This window comes from Haemorhous mexicanus, chromosome 13 (assembly GCF_027477595.1).
Source record: "Haemorhous mexicanus isolate bHaeMex1 chromosome 13, bHaeMex1.pri, whole genome shotgun sequence".
NCBI lineage: Eukaryota > Metazoa > Chordata > Aves > Passeriformes > Fringillidae > Haemorhous > Haemorhous mexicanus.
In genome coordinates this window covers 21,767,796-21,781,244 of record NC_082353.1, presented here as the reverse complement: position 1 = coordinate 21,781,244, position 13,449 = coordinate 21,767,796, and positions in this window count along the sequence as shown.

Genomic DNA, 13,449 nt, shown 5'->3' with positions numbered 1-13,449 from the left:
TTTGCAGGCAAAATACCAAGTTTTAATCACAGATGTTACTGCAGGAAGCCACAGTGGCAAGGGATCTGGGACCCATCCTGTCCCGGGGCTGCTCTGGGCTGGGACTGAGCCTTTCCTGCAGGGCTGAGGGGCAGGAGGGTCCCACACGTGTCCCCAGCATGGGTGTGCCCTCCCAGCCCCTGCTGGGGGTGAGGATGGGCTGGGCTGCCTGGGGCTGAGGGAAGGTGTGAGCACATTCCCTGGACAGGAGCCCGGCAGGGTCGTGTCCCACCCTGCCCTGGTGCCCTCCTGTGCTGAGCACAGCCCCCAGTGGTGCTGGGGCTGGGATGGTCCGGTTGGATAAGGAGCTGTTTGAAAAAGCAGCAGGATCTACTGTTCCGTGGAAAAAGAACGATATTGAGCAATGGGGTGAGAGGAAGCTGCCATGGAAACTGAGGCAGGGCTGGGAGCAGCTGTGGCACTTCCAAGGCGAGCTCCTACTCGGAATTCTGTTCAGGGCAGGCAGGGAGTAGGGAAAGGGGCACTGTGGGTTCCCTGCCCAGCACCAGGCTGGGCTGGAGCCGTGGGGGAAGGTGGGTGCTCCTCTGGCTCCTGGTGCTGTTCCAATCACTGCCTGCTCGCCTCAGCGTTGTTAATTAGCCACTTCTCATTATTTATCCTGGCCATTACCCGGAGCCAGGATCATGTTCCAATCTGAACAATGGATTTATCCTTTGCCAACCACCCCAAGAGTGAAAATGGCCTTTTGCTGTCAGTGCTCGTGCTCACAGAACAGGGTTTGTACCGAGGCCTGTTGGGATCTTCTGGTCATTCTCTTTTATGTGGGAAGGTCCCTGGGCTCCTGCTGGCAAACCAAGGTTCCCAGGGAGAGTTCACCTGGTGCTGTGTTGCTCCTCTGAGCTGGGAGCCTCTGCTTCTTCCAGCTCTTCCTGGAAAGGGTGAGCTCTTCTGGGCTGGCCTAAGGCAGGAGTTGCTGTCTTCCCTTGTTGGCTTCCTTGGTGCCCTTGGTCCCCATGGAGGCTGGGTGTACTCATGGTCGTGGTTCCTCAGACAGGGCTGTACCCCCTGGAGAAGCTGAGGAGTTTGTAGAGCAGGAAATGAAATCTTTGCAAGGATGGACTGCTGGAGGCCAAGCCCCATGCCCAGGAAGGGAGGCCATTGGAAGTGGAGTGGCACAGCATGATGTGACAGAGCCTGGGGGAGCTGAGCTGGCCGAGCTCCCTGCTGGAAAAGGTGCTTTTACACATGGGAAGTGATTGTTTGAGGAGTGCTGGGGAGCAGTGAGGAGCTATCCCTGTCGGGGTGACCCCGGTGGGAGGGCAGGGCTGTGCAGTGCCAGTGCAGCTGTTCCAGCTGTGCCATTCCCGATGTTCCAGCTGTGCTGTTCCCAGTGTTTGGGCTGTGCGTGCTGCCCCATGCTGTGTCCCTTCTTCCTTCCTTGGCTCCGATGTGAGGGTGGTTTCCTGTCCGCGGGTGCGCAGGGCTGGGTCCCTCCTCGCCCTGTTTTCCTGCTGCCCTTTCGAGCCTGGCTGGCACAGCAGTGCCTGTGCCAGATGCAATCCCAACACTGCTCCAACCGGGGCTGCTCCCTGCCCTGCTGCCTCGGGACGGCCTGGAGAGGAGAGCAGAGGAGGGAGCAGAGCGATCCCTGCGGCACTGCCCCAGCTCAGCCATGGCGTCCGCACAGGTGAGTGCCCCATAACCATGTCCTGGTGTCCTCCTGGCATGTGCTGTGTCCGTGTGCCTTGGGGCGTGCTGGAAGCTGTGCCCTGCCCAGGGGCTGTGCTGGGGGAGCTTGGGGGCTCAGCCCTGACATGGCCAAGGGAAGGAGCCAGGGCTGTCAGAGCTGCTGGGGCTTCTGGAGCTCTCTGCAAGGGACAAGGAGCTTATTGCAGGGGATAAGGAGCTAACAGGTCCCAAAGCCCATTAAGGCTCCGTGGGGCTCCCTGTTACCTGCAATAGGCATGTGCTCACCAGGCTTTCCGTGCTCTAATGCCACACCAGGATTATGCCAAGGCTTTGCCCTACTCTCTCCTGTTAATTATTAACTGGAATTAATGAGATGAAGGGTGGAGAGATGCAGGGAGCGCTGCAGAGGCTGCTCCCCTGGCCCATCACCCCAAGGACCTGCTGGTGCCCCCGGAGCAAAGGCAGCACCAAAGCCTCCAGCCCCAGCATGGGTTCTGCTGCCTGTGTGGCCTTCCTGGGTGTCAGGGAGCTGTAATCAGCTTTTCTGGAGTAAAGCAGCTTTCTGCAGCTGCTCTGGGCCATGAGCAGGGGGTGCCAGGGGCTGCCAGGAACCATGTGTCCCCTTGAGGACCCTGCTGTTGGGTGGCACTATTTGGTTTCCATTCCCATGGCTTCACCAGCTGCTGGAGGGTCTGGAAGTCCTTGGCCAGGCAGCACCCACTGGCCACATGAATGGTGGAGGGTGGGAGTCCCATGGGATCCAGTCCCTGTCCTTGGCAGGAGCAGCCAGGGCAGCAGGGCCACGGAGCAGCTCTGGCTCAGCCGCTGCTCTCACCTGTAATTGGCACTGAGGAGTTGCTAAATGCAGCTGGCTGCTGGCTAATTAGTTTATTCTCTAAAACAGCCTCTCAGTAGCAGCTCGGTGATCTGGGAAAGGCCAGGGCTGGACAGGGGTGTCATTACCTCATTAGCCAGCTAATGGAGCTGGGAAACACAAACCAGTGCACGCTCCGCTGAGACACGGCAGCCGTGGGTCCGTGAGTCCCTGGTGTGGTACGGGCACCCCTGAACCTGGGAAACCTTCCCGGGGGACAGCGCCGAGCAGCTGCCCTGGCTCCCGGCCCCGCGACAGCCCACGGACCGAGGGAAGTGGCTTTTCCAGAGGCCACAGTGCGGCTGTGAGCTGGCTGGGGACAGCCTCCCTGCGGAGCTGCGGGCGCGCTATCAGCCAGACGCTCCCGCTGCCACAATCGCTGCTTTTGTTTCTGAGCTGGGTGGGGATGGAAACCCGGCGTCTCTTCCCGTATAAAACAACAGGAGTTCGTCATCCAGGGCCCCAGTGCTCGCAATAGAACCGATGGAGCTCCCACCCCTCTCCATCCCTTCTGCTCTCTGTGGAGCTCTCCATGGAAACGGGATCAGCATCATCCCCGCGAGTCCCAGGCTATGCTGGTTATCAGGGCTGGGGCTCCGAGCGGGCACCAGAACAGCTGTGCCCTCCCCGGCCCGAGAGGATGCCCCGGTCCCTGTGCCCTCCCCGGACTGAGAGGACGCTCCGTGCTTGAGGGACCGGTTGGCCCTTCCCTTCCCAGGACCTGCGGTTCCATACAGCAGCAGAGCGGGTTCCAGTGCCCGCTGCCATCCGAGGGACAGCGGTGCAGAACAGGAGAGCTGCACGGCAGCGACTGGGCTGTGCCGATTTTCCCTGTTCCTCCCTGGGTTGCTCAGTGCATGGGTGATGCCGGGAGCGAGGAATGCAGGGCTGGCCGAGCTCCTCCTGCTGCTGCCAGCCCAGCCCAGGGCAGGTATCGCCACCACACCCAGACCTGTGCGGGGAGCCCTGACCCCGACACCCCCAAGCCTGCGCTTGAACCCGGCCGCAGGTGGAGGTGATGCTCCGAGGAGGAGGAGGGATAATTACTGGCCCGGGCCATCCTTGCGTGCTTCGTGGTCCAGCGGCTCAGCAATTAGCGCTTGGGAGCGGCGGGGAGGAGCTCCTCGTGACCCTTTGTCTCTCGGAGTTTCCCAGCAGAAGCTGTTCCCCGTGATTTGCTCTGGAGTGTCGCTGCCCCAGCTGAACCTGTGCGGCAGCTGCTGCCCCACCTGCCCGCAGGTCTGGGCAAAGAAAACGCTGGGCCCTCCATGAAGTCAACATCACAGTAGGCTCTGATTATATCTTGTAAGCAGATGCAGTCACATATATCCATGATTTTTTTTTCACCCATGGAGAATTAATGATAGAGGAAAATTAATTTTTATTAACAACTGTTGTGTCACCAGAAGGGATTTTATTTTTTTTATGAGGGGAAAAACAGTTATGCCAGAGTAATCCCAAACTGGTGCCTTAGCCAGTCCTCTGAGGAGATGGGATCAGTACTCTAGGAGCAGACGGAGGTGAGGGTTGGTGCTGGAAGGAGAAGGTGCAGCAGGACAGAGAGCTTCAGTGGTTGGCTTGTCACCCGTCACCTCTGCTCCATGCTCAGCTCCTGCATCCCTGAGCCCGGGGCAGTGCTGGAGGCTGCAGGAGTGCTGGGCCAGCTGGAGCTGGGAGCATGGCAGGTCTGCCCAGCTGTGACACCGGTGACTGAAGTTTTGGTGGGTGACCTGCAGAGTGTGGGCACCTTGCGTGCCACCCCAGCACCTCCTGCCCTCGCGTGTGGCAGCCAGGAGCTGTCCCCAGCAGAGCTGTAACCAAAGCTGGGAGGTGCCCCAGTGGTGTCTGGTATGTCCCTGTGGCCTGAGTGGGGAGCAGTGGGAAGAGAGCCCTGCATCCATTGGCATGTTTCTACTTTTAACATGTCAGGGACTGTGTCTGTAACCTGCCCTAATTTTAGGCATTGCTCTCTGGCGCTGAATCCTGCAGGGAAGAATGAGCACAGGTGTAAAATTAGCTGGATTATTCTGGGCTGGCAGTTACCAGTGCCCCACCAGGAAACGTCCGGCACAGCCGTGTGTGTGCTGCTGCCTGCCAGGCAGCCCTGCTCCCACCTCGGGATCAGCCTGCAATCACAATCTTGTTATCCACGTGGAGGTTTTGAGGGGAAGGACACCATTCCTGCATTTAGGAATTGATCCATGTCAGGGGCAGCTCAACAGAGTAGCCTTGCAGTCCCAGTGGTTTGGCCAGGAAGAGGCTGGGAAGCAGAGACTGAACAAGGATAAATGATGCATTTCTAGGCTCTGCCACAGGTGGAGAAGAGATTATGGGAAATAACTAACATGGAAATGGTAATCAGCATTAGCTGTAGCCCAAATTCCATTAGAGGAATGCTAAACAAAGGGAAGGAAAAGGCTGGGATTAGAGTGGCTTGGCAACAGGCTGTCCTCCCCAAAGCTTGGGTCTTGTGCTCCAGGATTTAAGCTGTTATTTAAAATACAAGTCATTTTCTTTCCCTCCTCAGTGCAAACACCAGAATGTCCAGGTGCAGAGCAGCTGGAACTGGCACAGAGAGTGTGCAGCAGCCTGGAACGCTCCTCTGAGGACACAGCACAGCAGCAGCTCCTGAGTGTGAGCACAAACATCCCTGGCCAGGCTGCTGCTGGCACTGCACTGCCAGGGACCAGGGTCACAGAGAGGCAGTGACCGAGGGGGCTGCAGGGGACACGGCCAGGCTGGCCAGCTGAGGGGACTCTGAAAGGACATTTCTTGGGGTTTTGGTGTCTCATGGCTGGACATGATCTCCTGAGCTTTTGGGGTTTTAACACTGAATGTTACCTTGTGTTCAAATATTCACTCCCTGGTTTCAGTATTTTTCCCTGCTTGCTTTGTCCTGGCCCTTTTTTACCCAGTTTTCAGAGTTAGTATTTCTGAAGTAACTCAGGTTCCTCCTGCTCTTTCCCTAAGGAGCCAGGCTGGGAGAGCTAGGGGGTTCAGCCTGGAGAAGTGAAGGCTCCAGGAAGATTTTAGAGCCCCTTCCAGTGCCTAAAGGGTCTCCAAGAGACTTGGAGAGGGACTTTGAACAAGAGCCTGGAGGTACAGGACAAGGGGGAACGACTTCACACAGCTTTAAGGTCCCTTCCAACCCAAACCAGTCTGGAATTCTGTGATCTTGTGTTCTCATTCGAGCTGGAAATGCAGGAGGAGGTGGAGCTGTGGAGTCTGACACAGGGGAAACCCCTAGGGCAGAGTTCACCCCAGTCCAGCAGAACTGGAAAGGGTTTGGATTCAGCTGTGCCTCTTCCCCCACTTGCACTCTCCTGGAGGGCTGCCGGGCCCTGCAGGGGATGGAGAGGGAGCGAAGCTGTGCAGTCACACACGCTGTGATCTCTGTGTACAGCTGATTGTTCGAAGGGCTCTTGTGGCAGAGGCCACTCTGGAATGCATCCCAGGCTGGATGTGAGGTGGAATTTGAGTGTGGAAGCTGCCCTGTAGCAGGACAGAAGTTATTTTCTCCATGGAGTTTGCAGATTGCTCACTGCACTTGAGAGACTGAGCAGGCAAGTGTGTTCAAAGAACAGAATCCAAGTGCAATGGGCACTGACACTGCTTAGCAGGGCTGAGTCTCACCAGCTAAAAGAAGCCCTGAACTGAGGAGCAGGAGTTGCCCCCACAGCCCGGGAAGCATTCCCAGGTGGGATGCTCCACAGCAGGCGCCATCCTGGCGCGCTGGAGGGGCTGATGTGGGGACAGTGTCTGGTGCCTGCTCCGGGCACCCACCACACCAAAAGGGCACGGCACAGCACTCCCGGACAGGTTCCCAGGCTGTTTGGGTGCTCTGCCCACGGGTATTTTTTGCCCTCTCTTGAAATGCCAAGACTTTGAGCAAAGCCATCCTTGAATAGCTCGGGCAGTGCAGATCGGCAGGGAGCCGGCTCAGGTTTCCCAGCTGCCGAACCCATCCAGCAGGTATTTCAGGCAGCCTCGTGGCTTTGTCCAGCAAGCTCGGGGGTGCCGGTGGAATTAGGACACAGTGTGCCTGCCCCTTCTCCCAGGACTGCTCCAGGGGCTGAGGCCTCTGCTCCACAGCGAGATCAGCTCCCGGATTTGCACACAGATTGCCGCCTAGCAGGAGCCGGAGCTCCTTTCCAGAACGAATCCTATTCACAGGAAATTCAGCCCCTGTTTGCCATCGGCCAGCATCCAAGAGACAGCAGTACCAGCAGACACAGGATTTATTTTGAGTACCATGATCTCGGGGGTGCAGTAACTGGTGTGAGTGACAGTCGTGTGCCAGCCTCAGGTCACCCTGCTCTGCTGTGCCACCCCGGGGGCTGTTCATGCCCCAGCCTCTCTCTCTGTTCTGTGAGCCCAGGCTGGTTTGGCTGCTGCAGGTTCAGCTGCTCCCTCCGAGCAGGCAGGAGTTCAAACCCCACTGGTTTCCCACTGCTCAGAGCAGATGGAGAGCAGGGAAGGCCCAGCCAAGATAATGGAGCTAATTTGTGAGGCTCGGGGAGCTGTGTGGGGTTTCTCTGGCTTCAGGAGACGCTGCTGGTTGGGATTACTGTGGGAGATGCTGGGGTTGCTATTATTACACTGCAAATCCTGCATGCCTGGATGGTTGCTAACCTGGGACCCTGCTTACTTTGCTCCTCATCATCCTAAAAATGAATCCAGGATCTCTCCGGTGCTGACAGGAGTTCCCAAGAAGAGACAGAGGGTGAGGGAGCTGCTGAAGGTCACAAGGCTCCAGTTTCACTGTTCATCCATTCGAGCTTAAACAAGGCTCCGAGCTGCTGATGGTCCAACCCCAGACATCACACACACACAAGGATAAGAAGCTTAGGAAGAGCTTTGCCTTTGCTACTGACTCTAAAGCTTTGGAAAGTGCGCCGTGGTTGCCTGGGAGCTCTGGTTTCCAGCGCAGCCAGCCAGCCCATCCGTGAGGATGGAGGGAGATGTGCTGATGACAGCAGCTATTTGAAATGTTTTTCCTTGAGCTGGGCTGGCTCCCCACAGATAGAGCATTGTCTCCCTGAAGACCTGTCTGCAGCTCTGCCAGTGCTCTGATGGATTTGCACACTCTGTTGCCACAGAGTCCCGTTTTTCTCTCTCTTTTGCTGCAAGTGAAACAGTTAAACTGCAGCATGGTCACTCCCTGGCCACACTGCTCTGTGCAGGAAGGCATTCAGCTCTGGTTAAGTTCCTTTTGATCTTTACATTCCTTTGGCTCCTTATCACTTCTCCTTATCCCTGCTGTTTGTCCTCCCATTTACCATAGTCCATGATAAAGCTATAAGGCTTTATCTCCAGGATCAAACCAGTGCAGGGGAGATCAGAGTTTCTCCTGACATTGCTCTGTCCCCTGGTGCAGCCTCAGAGGAGCCCTGGTCTGAGGTCTCTTTTGCCTCCATATTCCAGGAGTTGCATAATCCCATGGAAAGCCTGCCTGCTCATGCTGATAAACCAAGGCAGCAGCAAACCCCACTTCTGTTTGAGGTGAGGGGAACCAGAACCTACTGGCAACAATGCCCTGATGGGAATGTGAGAGGCTTTTGCTATGTCCCTTGCACCCACTTCTGTTTCTAATTCTACTTCCCACCCTCGGGTGTGACCAGAGCACCGTGACACAGTTCAGTCTGTGTGGGACATGCTGCCTTTGGTTCACTTGGGAACTCAGCTCCCTTACACTTGCTGGAATGTGCTGCTTAATTAACACCATTTACCACACAGATACTGCCACCACAGTGAACACGGGCTTGCTGGCTGTCCTTTGAGAGTGAATTTGCTTTCTCTCAGCAGCTGAGGTGCTCAGCAAGGCTTGGAGCCCCAAGAAAAAATGCCTTCACTGTACACCTTCCCCAGTGACATTCCAAAACTTTCTCCTGGCATCTGGAACAAGAGTTTACTGCAGTTCAGAAAATTAAATTCACCACTCCCTGAAAGCACGTGTGAGTGGGGAAAAACTGAGGAGCTGTTTTCAGTCTTCATCCACAGCCTGAACTTTACCCTCTTCTGCTGCCAAAACAGATTCCCTTCCTTTGGGGTGTTTTCTTCTTTTGGGCCGTGTTTGAATCCGCAATGAATCCGCAGGACAGTCTGTTCTGTTGGCTCTCTCGGCAGCAGGCAGCAGCCCTGGTTTCTACACCCACTTCTGAGCTGACGTACAGCCTCGGAGAGCCGCTCCCCACCTGTCCCGTTCCCAGCGCTGCCCTGCTGGCCGCACACCGCAGCTCCCCAGGAGCTCCTGCCAGGCACGGCTTGCGCACACGCCGGCTCTGGGCACGGCTCCGCGCGCAGGGCGAGCGCTCCCTGTGCCTGTCGGGCACTGCTCTGCGGCAGCCGCGAGCAGCGAGGGAGAGCAGCCAAGTTGGCACCGGGCACTCGCTCGTCGCGCTCGGCTCCAGAGAGGTTGGCACACGCTTTGTTTTTCCCGAGCTCGGCCTCAGGCCAGGCGGGCTCAGAGCTCAGTGTGCAAACACTGCTGAGCGCAGGTTGCCGTCTAAACATGTTCCCTTCCTCCTCCCTTTCTGGGAACCCAGGATGAGATGGGGTGAAAGGAGTAAGAAGAAAGGAGGTGGTAGTGATGTGGCATCGGGCTCTTCTCCCAGGGAACAACCCACAGGATAAGAGCAAACAGCCTCAGGTTGTGCCACCGGAGGTTTAGGTTGGATATTGAGAAAAATTTCTTCACTGAAAGGGTTATCAAGCTTTGGAAGAGGCTGCCCAGGGAAGTGGTGAAGTCATCATCCCTGGAAGTGTTCAAAAAACCACTAGGATATGACTTTCAAGGAAGAGGTTCAGTGCTGAACATGGTAGTGTTGCATGGTTGACAACGGGACTTAATGAACCTAGAGGTCTTTTCCAGCCTTAACAATTTTGTAATTCCATGATTCTCTAGAGGTTGGACACTGGTTTGCTTTGGCTATGTGCTGTTAAACCTTCCCACTGCTTGTTTGTATGTCCCTGGGGCCATGTCCCCTCCTCAATCAGCCGTGCAGCTTTGTGCACACCTGGCTGTCACACCTGGGGATGGGCAGGAGCTGCCCTGGGGAAGGTGGGAATCAGCCAGGCTCCAGGGCCTGGCAGTGACTGTGTGTGTGCTCCTGCCCATGTGGTCACTGCTGCTGCTGGGACATGTCTGTTGTGTCCCTGGGACCTGGGTCTGAGTGACACTGAAGGGACATGTGTGTCCTGCTGGGGACACGGCACCCAGCAGGGTGGCAGACACCCCACAGCAACAAGGCCACTCTATCCTTGCAGTGGAGACTGGGACTCTTCCCGGGCTCAAGAGCAAAGGGAGATAAAATTATATTCTCCTCTCTGTGTGTGCCTGGCATGGGGATTAATTTATCCGCATGATTAAGGCAGCAAGTGATGCAGGAGGTGGCTGGGTAATTTAATGACCCAGGTGGAAATAGAAAGCCAGGAGCGTGTTTCCCTTTCAGTCGTGCTGGGGTTTGATTTTTATGTCCTGTTACAAATGGATTGATAAATGAACCCCCTGGAGAAGTGGAATATATTCACACTGATCTGCTTCTCTGTCATACGAAGCTGCTGAGAGCCAGAGCTTGCTGAGCCTCTTTTTGGGGACAGATGTGGCCATGGCCTGTGCAGAGGGGGCTCCCCAGCTCCTGTGTGCCTGCAGGATGGTGTCACTGAGCACAGCTGGAGTCCTGGAGTCACATCCCTATGGATATGGGCCTCACCCACTCAGTCAGTACCACCTCATTTTGTGGAGTGCGTGACCACCCAGCTCTGTGATTTTGTGACTGATTCAAAAGCTCTCTGAGTTCTGACTGGGGTAAGAGAATGGCACAAATGCTCTTCCACTGGAGCAGAAACACAGGCTCTGGCACTGTAACTCTGGAAATCCCACCGAGCTGCAGCAATTCCCTCCTCCTGCCTCGCTGTACAGTTTGGCTCCAATTAGTTGGTCTCGACTGCTACATGTGCAGGCCAGCACCGCTTCTATTTCAGGGGGACTTGCCAGAGATTAATTAGATCCCAGGCCTGCAGAGGACCAGCCAGCACATTTCGTGTGCCATTAACTCGGCACTTATCAGGCGAACATTGTCGGGATAAATCTCCCCTTTGTTGTGCTGCTGTAAGCGAAGGTTGTCACAAAGATGAGCTTTGAGCAGACACAGGGTGATGGTTTGGGAGCTGCATAAGCTGCTCGCCAAGCTCAGACGCCAGTCCCGGTCTGCTCACGGAACTGCTGAGGCACAGCATCCACCAGGCCCTGAGTCAGTGCACAGAGATGTGCAGCGTCAGCCACTGCTCCAAGGAAACCTGTGCTCTGAAGGGTAAAATCACAGACAGAGAAGGCATGGAGCTGGGCAGAGCGGGGAGCAGATCTCCAGCAGGAGCTCCAGATTTCTGTTTGGACAGCATGAAGTGACCTTATCTCAGCAGCCTCAGGTTGTGCTCTGCTCTTGGTGCCCACGCACTGGGAACACAAACCACAGCAGGCTGGCTTGTCCCGGCTCGTCTCACTTCCAAGAGAGCTGGGAGTATGTCTAGCCAGACAATGAGGGACAGGAGCCAAGAACCAGGAATGGCGTGATGGCAGGAGCAAGACAAAATCAGGAAGCAGAAACAAAAAAGGGGCTTGGAGCAACCTGGTCTGTGGAAGCTGTGTCTGCCCACGGCAGGGGCTGGAACTGGATGGCCTTTAAGGTCCCTTACAACCCAGAGCACTCCAGAAATTTATGATTCCATGATAAATCAGCTAGCTAATAATCTAGAGGGGATGGGGCCTGCAGAGGGGTGATGTAGTGGGAACTACACGCCAAGAATCTTAACAGCAGCAGCCTGAATTAATTTGAAGAGCAAAATGAGAAGTTTGGAGAAAAAGCCTGCAGAAGTGTCCAGAATGAGGGAATAGTCCTGGCAGTGTGGTCAGGGAAGGGCCAGACGTGGAATCTGCCCAGACTGCACTGGAACAGCCCGGCCTGGCCTGGCAACTGTGAGGTGAGGCTGGTTAGCTGGGCTCCTGGGGCTGCCACTCACACAGACAACTCAGGCTCCAGAAATTCAACGTGAAACTTCTTGTTCTGGTGCTGACACATCGGGCTGGGAGATGGTGTTCAGATAGGGAACTTCCTGCTTTGACAGCAGGGATAAAACGGGAAGGTTCTGCTCCAGCTGCTCTGGCTGAAGGCTCTACCCTGCACAGAGCTGGCCAGCGAGCACCGTGGTGTGCCCGGGACACGCTTCCCTGGGATGGGCTCCAGCAGGACACAGCTGGATCCCAAGGCTGGATGCCACCCTCTCAGTGCCATCCTGTCAGTGCCATCCTGTCAGTGCCATCCTCTCAGAGCAGCACTGGCTGAGCCCAAGGCTGGATGCCACCCTCTCAGTGCCACCCTCTCAGTGCCATCCTGTCAGTGCCATCCTCTCAGAGCAGCACTGACTGAGCCCAAGGCTGGATGCCATCCTGTCAGTGCCATCCTGTCAGTGCCATCCTCTCAGAGCAGCACTGGCTGAGCCCAAGGCTGGATGCCACCCTCTCAGTGCCACCCTCTCAGTGCCATCCTGTCAGTGCCATCCTCTCAGAGCAGCACTGACTGAGCCCAAGGCTGGATGCCATCCTGTCAGTGCCATCCTCTCAGAGCAGCACTGACTGAGCCCAAGGCTGGATGCCATCCTGTCAGTGCCATCCTGTCAGTGCCATCCTCTCAGAGCAGCACTGGCTGAGCCCAAGGCTGGATGCCACCCTCTCAGTGCCATCCTATCAGTGTGAGCCCTCAGCAGAGCCATGGCTCAGCTGGCTGGGGCAAACACATGGATGTGTGTGATTATCAAGGGACAGGGAATGGCCCCAGGATTGGCCAAGCACTTGGAACTGCTCCGTGCAGCTTCTCGGCACTGACTCGAGAGCAAGGAGTTATTTTTAAGATTCTGCTTTCCCTCGTACTGGAATGACTCAGAAGGAGTTTCCTTTAAACAGCACAGATTTGGTGGGAAAAGGGAAAACTACTGGTGTTAGCTTGGTCCTGAGAATGTGACAATATTTTTGTAAAGCTGAAACTTTTGGTAAACTTTTGGTGAGAGAGGTCCGGAGCTGTGGCTTCTGCTCCAGGACATGCTGGAGTTCTGGTGGTGACAGATGCTGCCTGAAACATGGCTCTTCAGGGAGAAAACCACCACAAACTTTAAATGGTGTTTGGGGCATACACAGCGTGTCCCCAGAGAGCCCAAATGTGGGATTAATCCGTGCGGGACGAGGGGTCAGAGTGCCCAGGGGAAGGTTTCCATTCCGGAGCTCGCTGGACTCCCCGGCCAGCCCGCTGTGCACAAAATGAGCTCGGATCTAACAGCAGCATTTTCTTTCCTTCTGAACAGGCCACCTATGGAGTAACCCAAGTGTTTGAACAGGGTTTGGTCAGATTGATTAAAAGGCACTGACATTTACCTCCAGACTTGCTTATATTAGAGATCCATTGATCAAACAGCCCCGTTTCAGCTCTAATAAGCAAGGTCTTAAACCCAACCCATGGGCTGTAATTAAATAAATCTCAAGTAAGCTTTAAAACCTTCTGTCAACAGTGCAGTGTGATGGGGCTGTGGGGAAAATGGGCTGAGAAGGGGACAGTAAATAAGAGTTGGGACAAGCAGAACTGAACTCAAACTCGGACATGCTCACACTGAGGCTGGAGTTCATTGTGTTGTTTAAACCGCTGCCTATGCCCAGCTCGGGCCTCTGCTGCGTGACCCCTTCATTCCTTTGTGAGCACACGTCGTGTTTATTACAGAGACTGTTTGCACGGCGGCCACTGGTTCGGATCGCCCGCTGCAGGTGAGCAGCAGAGCTCTGAGCTGCCTTCTCAGCCGCCGGGAGCTCTGTACTTGAAGGGACGGAGGCGGGGTCCCCCCGG